Consider the following 16,218-nt stretch of genomic DNA (forward strand, 5'->3'; position numbering starts at 1 on the left):
ATAGAGCTATGTACATTAACACTATTCAAAAATGTTCAAAAAGTTAAAATATGGCTTTATTAGAACAAACAAAATAAAGAAATTAAAGTTATGTCCAGTTCAGGCCACACAATAAAAAACCCCAAAACACTTTCAGTTCAGTTCGTTCACCAAAAGAATACTCTGCTTTGAGATTTCCCCGTAACAGAGAAAACGTAACCCAGACCAAGGATGTAGTCCCAACCACGAGTCAGTCAATTCATAAACAAGAAAACCAAAGAAGACGGAGAAAGAAACCAAAAACAAAATGATCACCAGGCTTCCTCCAACTCATGGGCACCACACTGATCTTTTAGGAGCTTTTGTCAGGGCTCCAGAGACTTTTACCAGTCAGATCCTTGACAGTTTCTTTGAATACTGTTTTTGGCTGTTCACGATGACACATGTGGACTTAATATGATGCAGAATGCCCTGGCAGGATGATGTAGTGGAGGTCTTGTTTCTTTCCCTTCTTGCTGCTGTCAGATGCAATATTGAAAGCTGTTCAACATTAAGAAAACGGAAGGGGCTGTATCTCCTGGAAGCAGGTAAATCAGAGCCAGATAACTGGTTGACAGGGCTGGTAGGTGTGTTTTCTGAGATGAGTGAAAATTAAAGTAAATACTATTTCTGATTTATAATCAATATAATTTGGGCAATTGCCACAGAGTTCCTGGATCTGTCTCTTTGCATGGAGCAGCACCAAGAGTTACTGGGGTCTGTTCTGAGTTGAAACCCATCCTCCATCCTCTGTAATCCTGCTGACAAAACCAACCAACCAACAAATGGACTAGGGTGAAAACACAACTTCCTTGCCAATTTACTTCTGCTTCCACGAGGATGTTTTAAAAGTATTGACAACCACATGGTTAATCTAGCATTACAGCACTTAGATTAACTATGTAATGTCAATGCTGTCAATCAAAATACTTGATGTAATGTTTATCAAACAAACAGCATATATTGTGCTTAAGATTTTTTAAATGTTTATCTTATTTATGTAATTGAGGTTTATTATATAATTGTAGTGGAACTGTTGACCTGAGGATGGTGCTGGTGAGAAAGGGTGAGAAAATATGTCTACTTTTCTTAATATATCTATGAAAACCCTGAAAGGCAAGCGAGAAAAAAAAAAAAGTATGGTGATCCATTTCCAAAGTCAGATTTTTTATGACTAACAAGTTACGGAAAAAAACAAACAAAAAAAAAAAAAACCTTTTTGCCAGGATGTTGATGAGCTTCTCAGTCTTCCAGGTCATAGTAATTCTAAGCACTAAGTGCTGTATCATTAAGCTGTCTGAGGAGGGAACTCAGTACTGCATTGTAGGTGGGTGATAGGTAATGTCATAGGCCACCTCCACTGTTCAAAAGCGGATGGATGGATTTTTTTTTACTCCTCTTTGAAACCATCTGTCTTCTCTGGGCGAGATGTTTATGTTGTTGTCCTCAAAGGACTGATTTTTGTGTAAGTGGGCAGCAGAGTCTTGGGGAGTTGGCCCTTGTGTGTTGGCCTCCTGCCATTCGTTTATGTAGAGGTTGTCTCCTTAATGTACAAATTTGTGCGGTCCTGGCTGCATTGAACAGCATAAACTACATTACTCTGTTTAAACCTGGGTGTTCTGTCCTCAGGACTGACACGTTTCTGATGACCCCCAACTTGGGACCATGGTGGTCCCGTGGCAGGTGTTTCTTCACCACATTTATGGCTTCTTTAGTGAGAATGCATTTAAAAGGTGATGTTACGTCACATGAAACTATTGTTTCATCTGGGTTCAGTGTTATTTCTCTCACCTTGTTGGTGAAATCCTGTGAGTTTTTGTTGTGGTGTTGAGTGTTACAAACCAAAGGAGTTAGGATACTAGTTAAGTGCTTGGATAGGTTATAGGTAACTGAGTTGATGATGCTGCTCATGGTGTCTAAGTGTTGCCCCTTCCTTGTGTTTCTTGGGGAGTCCATAGATACATGGGATGGCTTCCCCAGGGTACAATTGGTAATATAATGGCCAGTCATTGCCTCGGTCCTTTTCCAGTTTTTGCAGATATTCGATAACCTCCTTTTTGGAGCTGGTAGGATCTTACCTCAGTGTCTCATAGGTGTAAGTATCACAAAGCAGAACAATGACTTTGGTGTGGTAGTCCACCTTTCTTAGCACTACAGTGCATCTCCCTTTGTTGGCAGGCAAGATGGTGATGTTCTGGTCTCTTTTAAGCGATAGCAGGGTCTTTCCTCAGTAGTGAGGTTGGAGATGCGTACTTTTGCTTTAACAAGTTCTGCTGATACATTCAAACGTTGCTGTTCTGCCTCTGGGTCTGCCAGCCTGTTGTTTCTGATGGCTGACTGTTGCTCTGATGAGATCTACTACCAGTGTCTGTTTTGGAGCTGCTGCAAAGTTCAGACCTTTGGCAAGGACATTCCTCTCTGGTTGGGTGGACAAGTCTTTCAACCACTTCTCATGTAAGTCCAAATGTGCTGTCTTGTTGATGTCCTTATTTCTCCAAGTGAGAGCTTCTGTTCTATGAAGCAAGTTGCTTTGATGTGTCTGTAATGTTTGGAATTTTCATATCTGCCATTCCTTACTTTTAGTGTGTTGTGACCTTGTGACTTCTAAACAAATTTGGAGACATTTTCCAGGACATTGCTTGGTAGCAGCGATGTTAATTCCTCCAATGTGTGGTTAGTCTTAGTAGTGAGGGCATCAGTGGTGGAATAATTCTGTCACACTTCTCATTAAGTAGCTGGTTTTGACGCAGGTGTCGTCCACATACCTGACCCAGTGGATAGGAGAAGTTCTATAATTACTTCATAATTGTACACTTTCATTCTGTGGATATTTGAACATGCAAGGTGAACAATGTAAGGGAACACCCTACCCTAGTCAGTTTACATGACACACGCTTTTCTTAGTAGTAATCACTGTTGACATCATATTGACATCCAAAAGTGTGAAATTGTCTTAATGTTGAACTCAGTTAAAAGTTTTCACTTGCATCCATGAAGCAGGGAAACCATCCAAAAACACAAGGACAAAGGACTCAGTAATTAATGTTTTTTTTTTTTCGCTGTTTTTTGGCCGCAAGCAGAGCCTCTGTGGCACATCCCAGCAATAGGAGGCGCCATTCTGTTTCTGCCTCTCAGCCTTTGTTAGGGGGAAGATTTCCAACGTGACTGACAGGGAGTTGGCTGGATGAGATATGGAGCATTCTGTCTCTAGCATCGGGAATGTCTCTTTAGGTTTCAAGGGAAATGTTTCTGGCAGTGCTCGTTCCTTCAAACACAAAGTCTGGCCAGACACAGTCACGGGTACCCAGGCTAAATCTAGACACACGCAGTAAACAGTATTTGTAATGGGATATTAGCCTGAGCTGTTCTCTCATTTGGAGTGTCTGTCTCATTTCATGGCTGACGTCTGAGAGCTGCAGAGGTGTATGTACTTCAGGCAGCAAGGATCTGCCTTAATCCACTGGATCTAATCATTCCTGGCATCTGTCAGTTGCACTCTGATGATCTGGGCCAAATGTAACAGCATCTGGACAGAGCAGGTGTGAATACACAGGTAACGGCTGCGATAGATGAACGTGATGCAACCTTTACCCCAGTGGAAAGCCACAAAGTGCACACTGAGGTGGCATAGAGGACTCATAGAGGACTGTAATGTTATTCACAACAACTCAGACAGACACAGTAATGGGCTCTTTATATTCTCTGACAACAACATGGATATGACCTTTGGTGTCCCCTGTGACAGCTAAAGTCAGAGGTTGGAATTTATTTCTGAATATTTATGAACAAACAACCAGACAATAAAGAATGAGTGACGGAGTGAGTTTGTAGAGAATTTTCAATCTGTTGTTTACATCTAAGCACAAAGTGGGTAAAGCAAGGTATGGAAAGCCGAAATCCACCTTGACACAGAATTCACATGTAGTATTTCCAAGATGTTGACCTGTGGTGTGTTTATATAGTCCAGTCAAGGTTAAGTTTTTTTTTTGTTGTTGTTGTTTTACTGCTAATATATTTCTTGCTTGATCTTGCTGTCATAGTTGTGGCAGACATTTCTGTTAGCAATTAGAACATTTTACTCCTCAAGTTACACGCAGCACAGTGACAGTGCTTCAAGCTAAAGTCTTTGTAGTCTGACACAGCTGATTTAAATTGTTGGGTAAGCTGGACATTTCAGGCAGCATTCTTTTCCATTCAGCTATCTGTACATTACAGCATTCAAATACATTACTGGAAACAACAACCTCCAACCTAGCAACCTAAACACTGAAAATAGCAAGGTACCCATTCCTGGTTCTTAACAATACAAGACTAAACAAGGTAGCATCTTTTACCTTTTCATTTAGGAGGACTTAACCATTTTAAAAGGGTTTGCCTCCCCACATGCAAAAAAGCTCCCCCTGACACTTATTCTGTGGATTGGCTGAAAACATCTGTGTCCAGTCTATTCACCCTGTCCTCCCTTTGCAGACTTTTGTGTTTTCCTCTTTGCTGCCATAAATAAATCCCATGGCCACTAGAGGTTGCCTTACAAGAACCATAAATATGAGTCATAATAAACTGCTTGCACAGTCAATCTATACGTACTTTTTCTGATTAAGGACTGAATGCAAAAGAGAAGCAAACAGTGTTCTCCCAGGTCAACATTTGACGTCTTCTTGACCCGTCCATCCACTCTGACTTTGTGGACTTTGCTGACAGCAAAATAACATAATAACACAGTTACTCCTGATGGACAAAAGTCACATTTCACACAGCTGCTGAAGGTCAAATGAAGGTAAACATTATCATCATTGGGCATCTGCTGAAATGACATGTTGAATGAAACACTCTTGTTTCCCTTGGGAGGACTAAAAAGAAGACAGGTAGCAAATACAACAAACCTCCTCAGGTTAGACACACTGATTTGAAACATAAAACGAACGTGAACTGTGATTGGATGCAACGATTATTACCCAAATTGTCCTGCTTATGTCAGACAGCGTCAGCAGTTATCATAACTGACTGCCCATCCAAAGTACATAAGATCTAAGCCATCATAAACCAGAATTAATCTTGCTAACTAATATATATCTATATCTATATCTATATCTATATCTATGTATATATATGAACAGACACTCATATACCACATTTACAAGTGAGTCAAACTATTTCTCCTCTCTCTGTCTTTCTGTTCTCTTTTCATCTATTCTCCATCCTTGTCTCCTGAATTTCCCGACTGCTCCTGCTGGGACAATCAATCCTTAATCACCCCTCCCCACTGCAGCCAGCTAGACAACTCAATCGGCGCTAAGATATGCTAATCTTATTCCTCAGATGATTACGCCATGGAGTCAACATTGATCTTCCATGACCTCAGAAAAACACTGGCCCCCCAGTCAAAAAGACTGATGGTGATGTGTGTTGGTGTGTGTGCGTGCGTGTGTGTGTGTGTGTGTTTTGTGTGTGATGAGGGTAATGTCTCTGCTGTGCATCAGTGTATGGCTGAACTGCTGTGATCTATTTCAGAGCAATGAGACTGGACAGGCACAAAGGGCTGATAAAGGCAATGTGCTGTATACCAGCATGGAGTTTGCTGAAGGTGCTGATATATTGCAGCAATTTACCAAATGATGAAATTGGAGCTTTTTCGTGTCCAAAAGATTCAGTCGGGGTGGAGAAGCATTTGGACGATCATGAGACAATAAAACCCTCCTGTGAAATCCAGATGAAATTTGTGTAATGTTGGCAGGATTATCACCTTGAACTTGAGAAATGGCTCAACGTTTTGTTAGGGTGATTCAGTGAATATGTTAAAGAATCAAAATAGAAGATTACACAACACAAAACGTTTCAAAGATATTAACATTCTCCAGTAGGACTCCATAGATAATTTGTGATGGAAGTACAGAACACATGTGCGGACTTGCATAAAATGTATACGTGAATGGGAAATTGAGGGAAATCGGGCTGCTAGGCTGCTAGTGTTGGCCATGTTGTTAATACTGTCTTTGCGACAGTGGTACCAACATCAATTCATTATTTAACTCTACTTTCCACACAATATCAAGTAATGGCTACTTCTGTCACAACACAATTATGTAAAAATGTACCTGCTGCTGTGTACCAAGCTTTTTCTGTCGAATCAGTTTCCTAAATATATTAATGGCTCAGTAAATTTCAGAACAATCTTACTTTGATATTATTACACAGGGTTCCACTCCTGTGGCCACAAAAGGTAAGCCTTTTTCCAATAACATCAATACAAATATGAACTGCATGTTTGTTTCTCATTTCTGGTGTGCAATGTCAACTTTTTACACACACAAAAAAATAAATAAATGAATAAGATAATAATAATAATAACCTGGTTCCACTTATGTATTTTATGCATCAACAGCCTGATAATTGCTTTTCTGAAATATTTTCAACATGGCCAACTGGATGGCTCCCTCCTGTTAGTGCAAATTGTTTTATTTTTTCTCGTTTGTTAGATCAGTGGTTTTTTTGGGGTTTTTTTTTACCCCCACTTCCCTTATCTCATTTGTGGAATTATTAGACATTCTCATCAAAGGCACTCTTCATCCATACATTGCATTACCAAAGGACTATTCTGTCTCTACGTTCAGAATAGTATTTCTCTCCAAATGTGATCACTGTGACACATACTGGAGGAACTTCAGAGACTGGTGGGGAAAAACATACTTTTTTTTTTTCATCTGTTTACCGCTTCATAGAAACATGGCAGTAATATTGCCCAGCCTACTTGTCTACATTGAATAGCCATAGAGACTTTCGCTCAAGCAATGTGCTGGTCATGCTAAAGTTTGTTAACATTACAGAACTAGAGACAAAGGCTTCAGGTGTTGAGTGATATGAGTAGATGTTACCTTAAGTATCACCATCTAATCTTTTCCCCATCTTGGCAGTAGTTACTCGACAAGCGTTGGCATGACCATCCGCTGGCCATTGACTGCCTTCACGTGTAGCAGACCCGAAACATAATTTTTTGAATAAATACATTTAAAAAAGTGAAAACACATGCATTTTCAGCCTCTAGACAACACTGACTGGCTCATCCAGTATTTACTAAAATCACTTTATCGATTTAGCAGTTCAACTGTAGTCCATGTTTTTTTCTTTGTTTCTCTGCTATATTGGTCATGTATTTTAAATGTATGCCAGGATTCAGTTTCTCCCTTTTATGTTAGCAAACAGTGCTGCTGTGCATATACTACAATAACCTCCATTACATCCCAATTGTATCCCTTGCATGACATGACCTACTTTAACGCACCACAAGTCTTCACCACAGGCAACAGATGCAAACATTTCTCTCTACATACTGTGTTGCACATAGCCCTTGGCCTCCTGCAAGCTCATATATTGCTTTAGCAGTTAAATTGAAGCAAGGATGAATTAGTTCTACAATCTACTATGCTTAACCTGCAGGGGCTGAGCTGTATGTATGGGGCCAGTTGGTATCCCTTGTGCACATGGGAGGGGCTGTGAACAACCCTTGAATCCTGCATTTAGACTCATCTAGCACGTTTTTCCGAAATCTGGACAGCCGGGCCTTTAGCTGAACAGCAGTGGTTGCTCCTCAGACTGCATACTACCTTGAATATATACAGAATGTAATGATTACCCCCAAAGGACTAATAATCAGACCTATGTTTGTGTGCGTGGTCAGCAACATGGACAGCACCTGTTGATGTCTAAACTGACACTAGATGGCACTATGACTCAAGCGAACTCTCCATCTCCATTATTCCTCCCTTCCTCCCCCTTCCTCCTCTCCTCTTGCAGCCCAGCACAGTTTCCCTCCTCGTGGAAGCTGCAGCCAGCCTCTTTAATGGAATGTCAAGAAAAGGCAGCATTGTGCCTGCCTGTTTGAAATACAGAACGAGTTGAAACAATCAGCTTCCCCTGCTCAAAAAGATGCAGCATTTCTGCAATTCGAACGGTGTTTTTAGTTCACTTTCAGTAACTCCGTTAAACTCCCCGCAGATGCTGCTCAGTGGCATGACAAGCATGTTATTCCCTGGAAAGATTTTGTATTGTTAGACTTAAAGTAGCGGCATTTGGTAAACACTGCTTAGTAAACACAGGGTGCATGGAGCCTACAGTGTACGGTGATAACACACATACAGTGTTTTCGTGCTCACATACAGTTTCTGTATGCTTAGAAAATAGATCTTGGTGTCACTTGCTATTTCTCATCTCGTCCATCACATTCCAAAACTGTGCCCTTGCCTCAGAGGACAGTGATTTTCATGTGATTGAGTTTGACCTGACATAATAGGACTGTCATTGGACTGAGATATGCACACATGCTGTTATATTTCAAATACAAGAAAACAATTAGGCTTCTATTTCGTTACATGTACCTGACACAGGACACACATTATTGTGTCTTTTTGTTTTGTCCTGAAAACAGGTATATTCAGTTAGCTTTAAAAGGGTTTGGTGCGGTAATTCCTATGATGGTTGGAGCGTAAAATCCTCTACTTGAAATGTAAACATAGAAATTACCAGTATGTATGTTTATTATTATTATATCTTTCTTTTTGAAAATTGAACATTAACTACATATTATCTTTATGTGTTGTATATGAATGCCAGATGCAAAAAATGCCTTGTATTGCACAGATGTTTTTAATATATAAACTACCAATTTGCAACAGAAAATATGCTTTAATGCTGCCTGAATCCAATGTTTTATCCACATGAGAAAAAACATTTTCTCTGAATGCTTCCACATACAGATACATTCATAGAAAATGTTGTATTGAACAAATATGTATTGTCACTGTCACTAAATTATTATTTTTTTGGCCAAGAATATCTCAACCATAAAAACAATAATGGAATCTATCTTTTGTCAGTTAACACTTTGTTAAGGTTAGGGAAAGATGGCTTCAAAAATCTTATCGGGTTTCCATTTCCATTAAAGCGGATTTGCAGCTACCTGCTGCTAGCATGAAGCTCAATCAGCCATAGAGTTAAATGCTGAAGCTGTAGATAAGCTGTTGGACTTAAGCGGCGGGTGAAAATGGCATTTAAAGCCAATATGTTTTCACATCTTACTCTGTGAATTGAGGATTTATTTTGACCAGAGATGATTGTGGGAAGACAAACCAAGATTGTTTTTTGTGAGTTTTATTTTGTTTATGTCGAGTTTTAATGAAGTGTTAGTATTAGACTCAATGTGAAACTCAGTGCTTACATCAGTAGACATCTCTGCAACCCAGTACATTGTCTTAGACATCGACACTGTTATTTCGTCACACTATTTTGATATGATCACTATTTTCAGCCATCTTACATAATACCTTACAAGGTTTCATGATCAAAAATGTATGCTAAGTACAGAAATATGTGAAAAAAAAAACAAAAAACAAACAAAAAACCCCATCTATTTTGCCATTTTTAAAATCCATCATGAAGAAACAATACACACACTGAATAATCTTCCTCCAATATCCCTCAGAGAGCTAATTTTATTCTCGTCGTGTGTGTTGTATAGGGCATTTGGACCACACTAGATGGTCAGCTGCTGACATTGTCACTGTGACAAGTCCAGGTGGGAGTAAAGCTTAGTCTTAGGCTTCCTGCTCGATCGATGCTTGGCTTTGTGTCTCCCTGGTGGTATTGAGTTTCCCATGTGCTGGGCTGCAGGCCCTATTGTCTTCTTAACTGCCTGCACTCTGCTATGGGTTAATGGAACAAGCTCTGCTGGAGAGCAGCGCTGGCCGTATACTTGACCTCCCTCTATACTACAAGTCTGTAGCTGCTGGGAGGCGTTATTGGAATCTATTAACTGTATATTCTCTGTACATGATTCTGAAAGGTTGTACAGTACAAGTTCCATCACTAGACATTTATGCTGCAAATGTGCAGTTCCGGCTGTATGCTGTATATAACCAGAAAAGATGTGAAGAGAGTGTGATGTATCTCAGCTCCACAGCTTAGATACATTTACATATTTCAGTTGGAGCGCTCACCATTTTTTTTCTTTTTCTTTTTCTTTTTTTTTGAATGAATTTCAAATAAGTGGATTTGCTGACATGTTTGGGGTTTCGGTTGCATGGCTTAGATTTGTGTTTACCACTGGTGCCATCTTTTGGTGTTGCTGGAGACAAGAACCAGCCAACATGGCTGTAACAAGATGAAAGATCTGTCAATTATGTAAACACAACCAAAAGCAGTTCTGTCTTTAAGCCTTAAAACTGAACCTTCTTTGGGAGACCCTATGATATGTTATGATAGCCTTAGCTAGCTTGATAGCTTCCAGCAAGATGGGCTCATTTAAGTAACTAGGCTTGCCTCATCTACGCCTGCAGCTGATGTCAGACTCTCTCTCTCTCTCTTTCTCTCGCTCTCTCTTTTCCAGCTGCATACCGCTTCATGTTCTGGGGAGTCAAAATCCTGGTCAAAGCTGCAGTAAACTACCTCTGCACTGTGTCCCTTGTCTTCAAACTGACACCTGTTGATATCAGAGGCTGTGTTAAGTAGAGTTGTTACAATACCAGTAGCAGAAATGTTGCCGGTACTGCTAAAAAAAAAAATGCAGTCGAGTATGTGAGTCTATTAGAGGTGTGCATTGCGATGTGGATGTGGGAGATTCTGCATCGATGTAGAGACAGAGCATTATCAAGAGTCTGCAGCTTATGTTGATTGTCTGCTACAGCTACAGCAAGACCAGCAAGTCAGCCACGATCTGAGGAGGTCATATTCGCTGTCCAACTCTGAGCAACTCTGTGCAGCAGAGTCAATAAATGCCTAATGTTAAAGCTGCCATGTGAAAACAATATTGTTTGTTGTTTGTGGATTACAACAAAGGTGTAACACACTGCAGACGGATCACTGTTTTGTTTTGTAATGTTTACATATTGAAACATTGCAGCTTTTATTTTGTAGACTGTTGTCTGATTATTGGAAGGACTTTCTGAACAAAAGGGGAATTTAAATGATGAAAAAGTAGCCGAGTGCAGTAAAATAGATCACTGAGTATGCCATATGCTGAGATGCATCGAGAATTGTTTTGCATTCAATTGTTGACAGCTGAATTGCAATGAAATCATGAGGCCAGTGAAGATTCACATCTCTAGAGTCTATGCACCAATACCGCGTAATTTAGAAAAGGGACAGTGCTACTTCCAATTAGCTTTGTTAGCTCTGCTTAAAGTTACACTCTGGGAATCAATACTCCATTGCTGTTTAAAACAGCAACACATGAAGTTGCGCTGTCCTGCCCCAGGCAATTACCATTTTTAGAGCAGTGAAAAAGATGCTGATTTCACATGAGCTGGCAACATGTCAGCTATATGGCAACATTTTAACCCCACCTGTATAACGCTGACATGTTCAGTATGCAAGGCTGTAATTTTGAGGGGTGGGTGAATATTACCAATTTCAACACCAGCAACTTTATAATACATTTGAAGATGCATCACGTGAAAGAGCATGACAAAACTTCAAGCTGCAAACTTTTGAGACCGTGAGGGAACATATTTCTTGAAGGCTGAAAGTCGCGCAGGCAATCAGCTTTACTACTGACATTTGGACATCGACATGTGCCCCATGTCTTTCCTGAGTCTGCACACTGGCTGGACGCAGTGTCGCTGTTCACTGTACTGATTTAAACTGTTTAAAGAGTGGCTGCAATTAAACAGTATATGAAGTGTTAAAGTTTTAGATTTCTTTATTTGTTATTTGTTCTTTTCAGGTTATGACTGACTGTCAAAATAGATGATAAAAGAATGTTGTATGGCAATCACCCTCTGCAAGGTTTTACCTAAGCCAGGCCATCCAATTAGGGTTTGCAGTACATACAGTCATTAGGATATTTCAGCTACTGTCAACTTGTTATCATAACCATCACGACAAACATATGTGCATGGGAGTGTGTTCTTTTACATATTCATATTAATATAGTTGTTGTTCTCTATTGTTAAAACATGTACAAAAATCAGTGGTTTGTGTTCCTGAATGTACACTGAAATCGACTTACAGTGGAAGTTTTCAGATCCTTTAATTTGGCTTCAATGTATTGTTACTTTTATAGTATTTTATATTGTACATGTCATTACATAATTGATATGAGAGGCAGAGTAGAGGCAGTAATAACTGACCAGTCTTGTCTGTGTAGATATGTATGGGATTATTTTGCAGCAGTCTGGTCATTTGCATGTGATTTGATGACAGTGAACACTGAGGATGGCCATGCGTAATGCTACTGCACTCTGGCAGTGGTGATTCGTCAACATACACCATATTGCCAAAAGTATTCACTCACCCATCCAAATAATTGATTAATCAGGTATTCCAATCACTTCCATGGCCACAGGTGTATAAAACAAGCACCTAGACATGCAGACTGTTTCTACAAACATTTGTTAAAGAATGGGTCGTTCTCAGATGCTCAGTGAATTCCAGCGTGGTACTGTGATAGGATGCCACCTGTGCAACAAGTCCTGTCTTGAAATGTCCTTGCTCCTAAATGTTCCACACTCAACTGTCGGTGGTGTTGTAACAAATTGGAAGCGACTGGGAACAACAGCCATGAAGTGATAGGCCACGTAAAATGACGGAGTGTGGTCAGTGGATGTTGAGGTGCATAGTGCACAGAGGTCGCCAACTTTCTGCAGAGTCAAACGCTACAGACCTCCAAACTTCATGTGGCCTTCAGATTAGCTCAAGAACAATGAGTAGAGAGCTACATAGAATGGGTTTCCATGGCCGAGCAGCTGCATACAAACCATCTATCAGCAAGTGCAATGCAAATCGTTGGTTGCAGTGGTGTAAAGCACTACGCCTCCGAGACGCATTCTCTGGAGTGACGAATCGTGCTTCTCCAACTGGCAATCTGATGTATGAGTCTGGGTTTGGCGGTTGCCAGGAGAACAGTTCTTGTCTGACTGCATTGTGCCAAGTGTAAAGTTTGGTGGATGGGGGATTATGGTGTGGGGTTGTTTTTCAGCAGCTGGTCTTGGCCCCTCAGTTCAAGTCAAAGGAACTCTGAATGCTTCAGCATTCCAAGAGATGTTGGACAATTCCATGCTCCAACTTTGTGGGAACAGTTTGGGGATGGCCCCTTCCTGTTCCAACATGACTGTGCACCAGTGCACAAAGAAAAGTCCATAAAGACATGGATGAGAGAGTTTGGGGTGGATGAACTTAACTGGCCTGCACAGAGTCCTGACCTCAACCCAATAGAACATGTTTGGGATGAATAAGAGTGGCGACTGAGAGCCAGGCCTTCCTGTCCAACATCAGTGTGTGACCTCACTAATGCGCTTCTGGAAGAATGGTCAAAAATTCCCATAAACACACTCCTATACCATGTGGAAAGCCTCCCAGAAGAGTTGAAGCTGTTATAGCTGCAAAGGGACCGACGTCATTTTGAACCCTAGGGAGTAAGTATGTGATGTCACTTAAATTTATATGCGAGTCTAGGCAGGTGAGCGAATACTTTTGGCAAGGCAACTGCAGATGTAAGTGTGCATAACACTGTAAGCCTAGCTACAGTGGTGGCATAGTGGGAGTAGTATTTCAGCTGCAGGAGCAGCTTTTGTGCTCCATCTGTGACCACAAAGATGTGTTCAGGAACAGTATTGAGGGTAGGTTACTTGGCTTTTGGCAGTGCAGTGATCCCAATACATACTCACTCGGTTTGTGCATAAAGATTTTGTACGGATTAAACAAAAAATAGTGTGTTAATTTGTATATTTAAGAGGTTCTGGAGGTAGATTTATTCACCTTTGAACTAGAGCAGGGTTTGCCAAATATAAACAAAGTAAAACAGAATGAAATTGTGTTGTCCTTGTTTATTCATTCATGAAAACAAAATATCAATATTAATAAATATCAGTACATGAAGATCTTTCTCTTCTCATTAGAATTTCCTCCCCAAAATTACAGAGTGCACCTTTAAGCCAAGTTGACCATTTGCTGGCTCTAGCTTCACACTAAATACACATATGTCATGGTATATCAACCAAATGAATCAGTGTTGGCAATGTGCATCTCTGCAAAAAAAGCCATTCGGTGTAGGTTCATGTACATAATGTTAAGTTGCATACATCACATAGATATGTTCCAATTAACATAATATATAACTCAGTTTTAGACAAAACTACAATGTTTTCCTGAAACTTACCCTGATTTATGTATTATGTTGGGTTGGACTGGATCCTGCAATTGACAGTTTCAGTTCCATTAAAATGAATGTCTGGCTTCAGACTTTTTCTGTTTTTGAGTGTTGCTCCATGCAATGTGTACATAACAGTTATTTCACATACAACATTAAATAAATACCTAACATTGGCCTCTGATGCAGCTACACCTCAGTAAGAGCAGACTGACAGGCTGCCACCTCCTCTCAGAGGAAAGATGATTTATGTTGTTGAAATGACAACATAATGCTGCTTAGGGGCAACATGTTCTTCCCATTCTCCCTGACAATGAGAAACAGCTGTTTATTTTTGCCTTGGAGCATCTACCCTTGGCGGTGTGTTTCATGTGTGTCTGTTGTCTTCAAGATTAAACTGTAAATGGAATTGGTGCCATCACATGTTACACGTACATTGAAAGTAGTAGCGCTCTGTCCATGTGTATGAAATATGACTCAACATTCCATAGAAGGGGCACCACCGCGACTGATTAATTAACTGATCACATCAAATGAATCAGTCTCTGTCTGTCTTAAATTCTGATTCCATTGACCTCCATGTCTGTCATAAAGGAAAACACAATAACAAATGAATTCAAAATATATACTGAACTACTATGAAGGGACATGAATATAGAATAAGGGCCAATAAACATATATACATATGCACACATATACAACTAGAGACGATGAATGATGAAGTATGAATGAATTGTAAATGTAGTTACTGCCAACAGAATGGATGAACTAAAGACTGAATGCTCTCAAAAACAAATCAATAAGGCAAACAGGGAAATGCTTCACTATAACAATAAAAGCAAAATAATTTCTCATTTCTTCTCATTTCTTCAAGATGAGTCCAGGCTCAGACAAGGCCTATCTGAGGCCACCGAGCAGACGCACAGACATGTGGCCGCTGGTCTTGCTGTGTTCAGTGACAGGTTTCAGAGTTGGGTGAATGGGGCCAAAAAGTCTTCAAAAGTCGAAAAGTTCCCTGAATTATAAAAAGAGGATTCCAAATTTAAGATTATTCATCAGGCAAGGTACACTTTGCTTGAGGCTTTTATGAATCTTTACAGTCTGTTGTTGCACACAAATCAGACAAATTAAATACTTATAATACAAATACAATACAAATTCTGCCCCCGGACCACACCGCAATGGCAATAATTCCTGCTGAAAATGTGTCACCTAAGCATAATAGTTTATGCATCTTGTAACCACCCACACCCAGTGAAATATTCTAACCAAATACTTCAAATACAAATATGATCACTGACTGAGCATGTTTAAAGCTTATCTACCATATCAGGAGGTCTTCAATATCATGCTCAGGTTTTTGTTTTTCACCAGTACTGCACGCTGCAAGTAAAAGGAATATTGCTAGGGAATCAATTATTTACATTTATTTAATTATTTACAATAAAATATTATAAGACCCGAAACAAGTTTTATTTTCTAGTTAATTATTGCAGTTATATGAATGTAAGATCTCATGCTGTTAGATAACTGTTAGATCATGCCGTCAGGTGCGTTCAGATATCCACAGGGAAAATATTGTTTTTGTGATTAACACATATTGAAGCAGAATATTACTTGAAAACATGTTGTGTTACTTCAAATGAAGTCTGCAGATATGTAGAAGCCTACAAAAATCTGTCCATGGAAAATATCATTCTTCAGCAGGTATTTAGAGGTCCCATATTATACTGTTTTTCATCAGTTTCACACAGAGGTCCAACAACACTGTATTTGAAATGCAGTTTGAGAAATTCACAATCTCTGGAGTATTCAAGGCAACTCAACAAGGACTAGATTTCATTGCTTCATCAGAATTGCTCCAATGTGACTTCTACATTTGTGGAAAAATTTTTTTATGTGATCCAAAGTCCATAAGTCCAAATATATTGAAAAAAGATTGATGTAATCATTTGCAAAACGGTATTATTCTGCTTGTTGACGTTTAGCCTTCACAAATAATTTTCTCACTGTTACAAAAAAAGATGTTGGCTCTTGGATTACAGAGTGCAGTAGAGTTCTGC

General features: G+C 39.8%; 1 long non-coding RNA gene across 1 annotated transcript; it reads left to right on the top strand.

The window, feature by feature from the left end:
- The first annotated feature begins 2,625 nt into the window (after window positions 1–2,625).
- On the top strand, window positions 2,626–5,723 carry LOC119006845. Its single transcript, XR_005070901.1, has 4 exons — window positions 2,626–2,871; window positions 3,099–3,571; window positions 4,620–4,795; window positions 5,288–5,723. It is a non-coding gene; the product is annotated as an uncharacterized LOC119006845 (long non-coding RNA).
- The last annotated feature ends 10,495 nt before the right edge of the window (window positions 5,724–16,218 follow it).

Source organism: Acanthopagrus latus, chromosome 17 (assembly GCF_904848185.1).
Source record: "Acanthopagrus latus isolate v.2019 chromosome 17, fAcaLat1.1, whole genome shotgun sequence".
NCBI classification, from domain to species: domain Eukaryota; kingdom Metazoa; phylum Chordata; class Actinopteri; order Spariformes; family Sparidae; genus Acanthopagrus; species Acanthopagrus latus.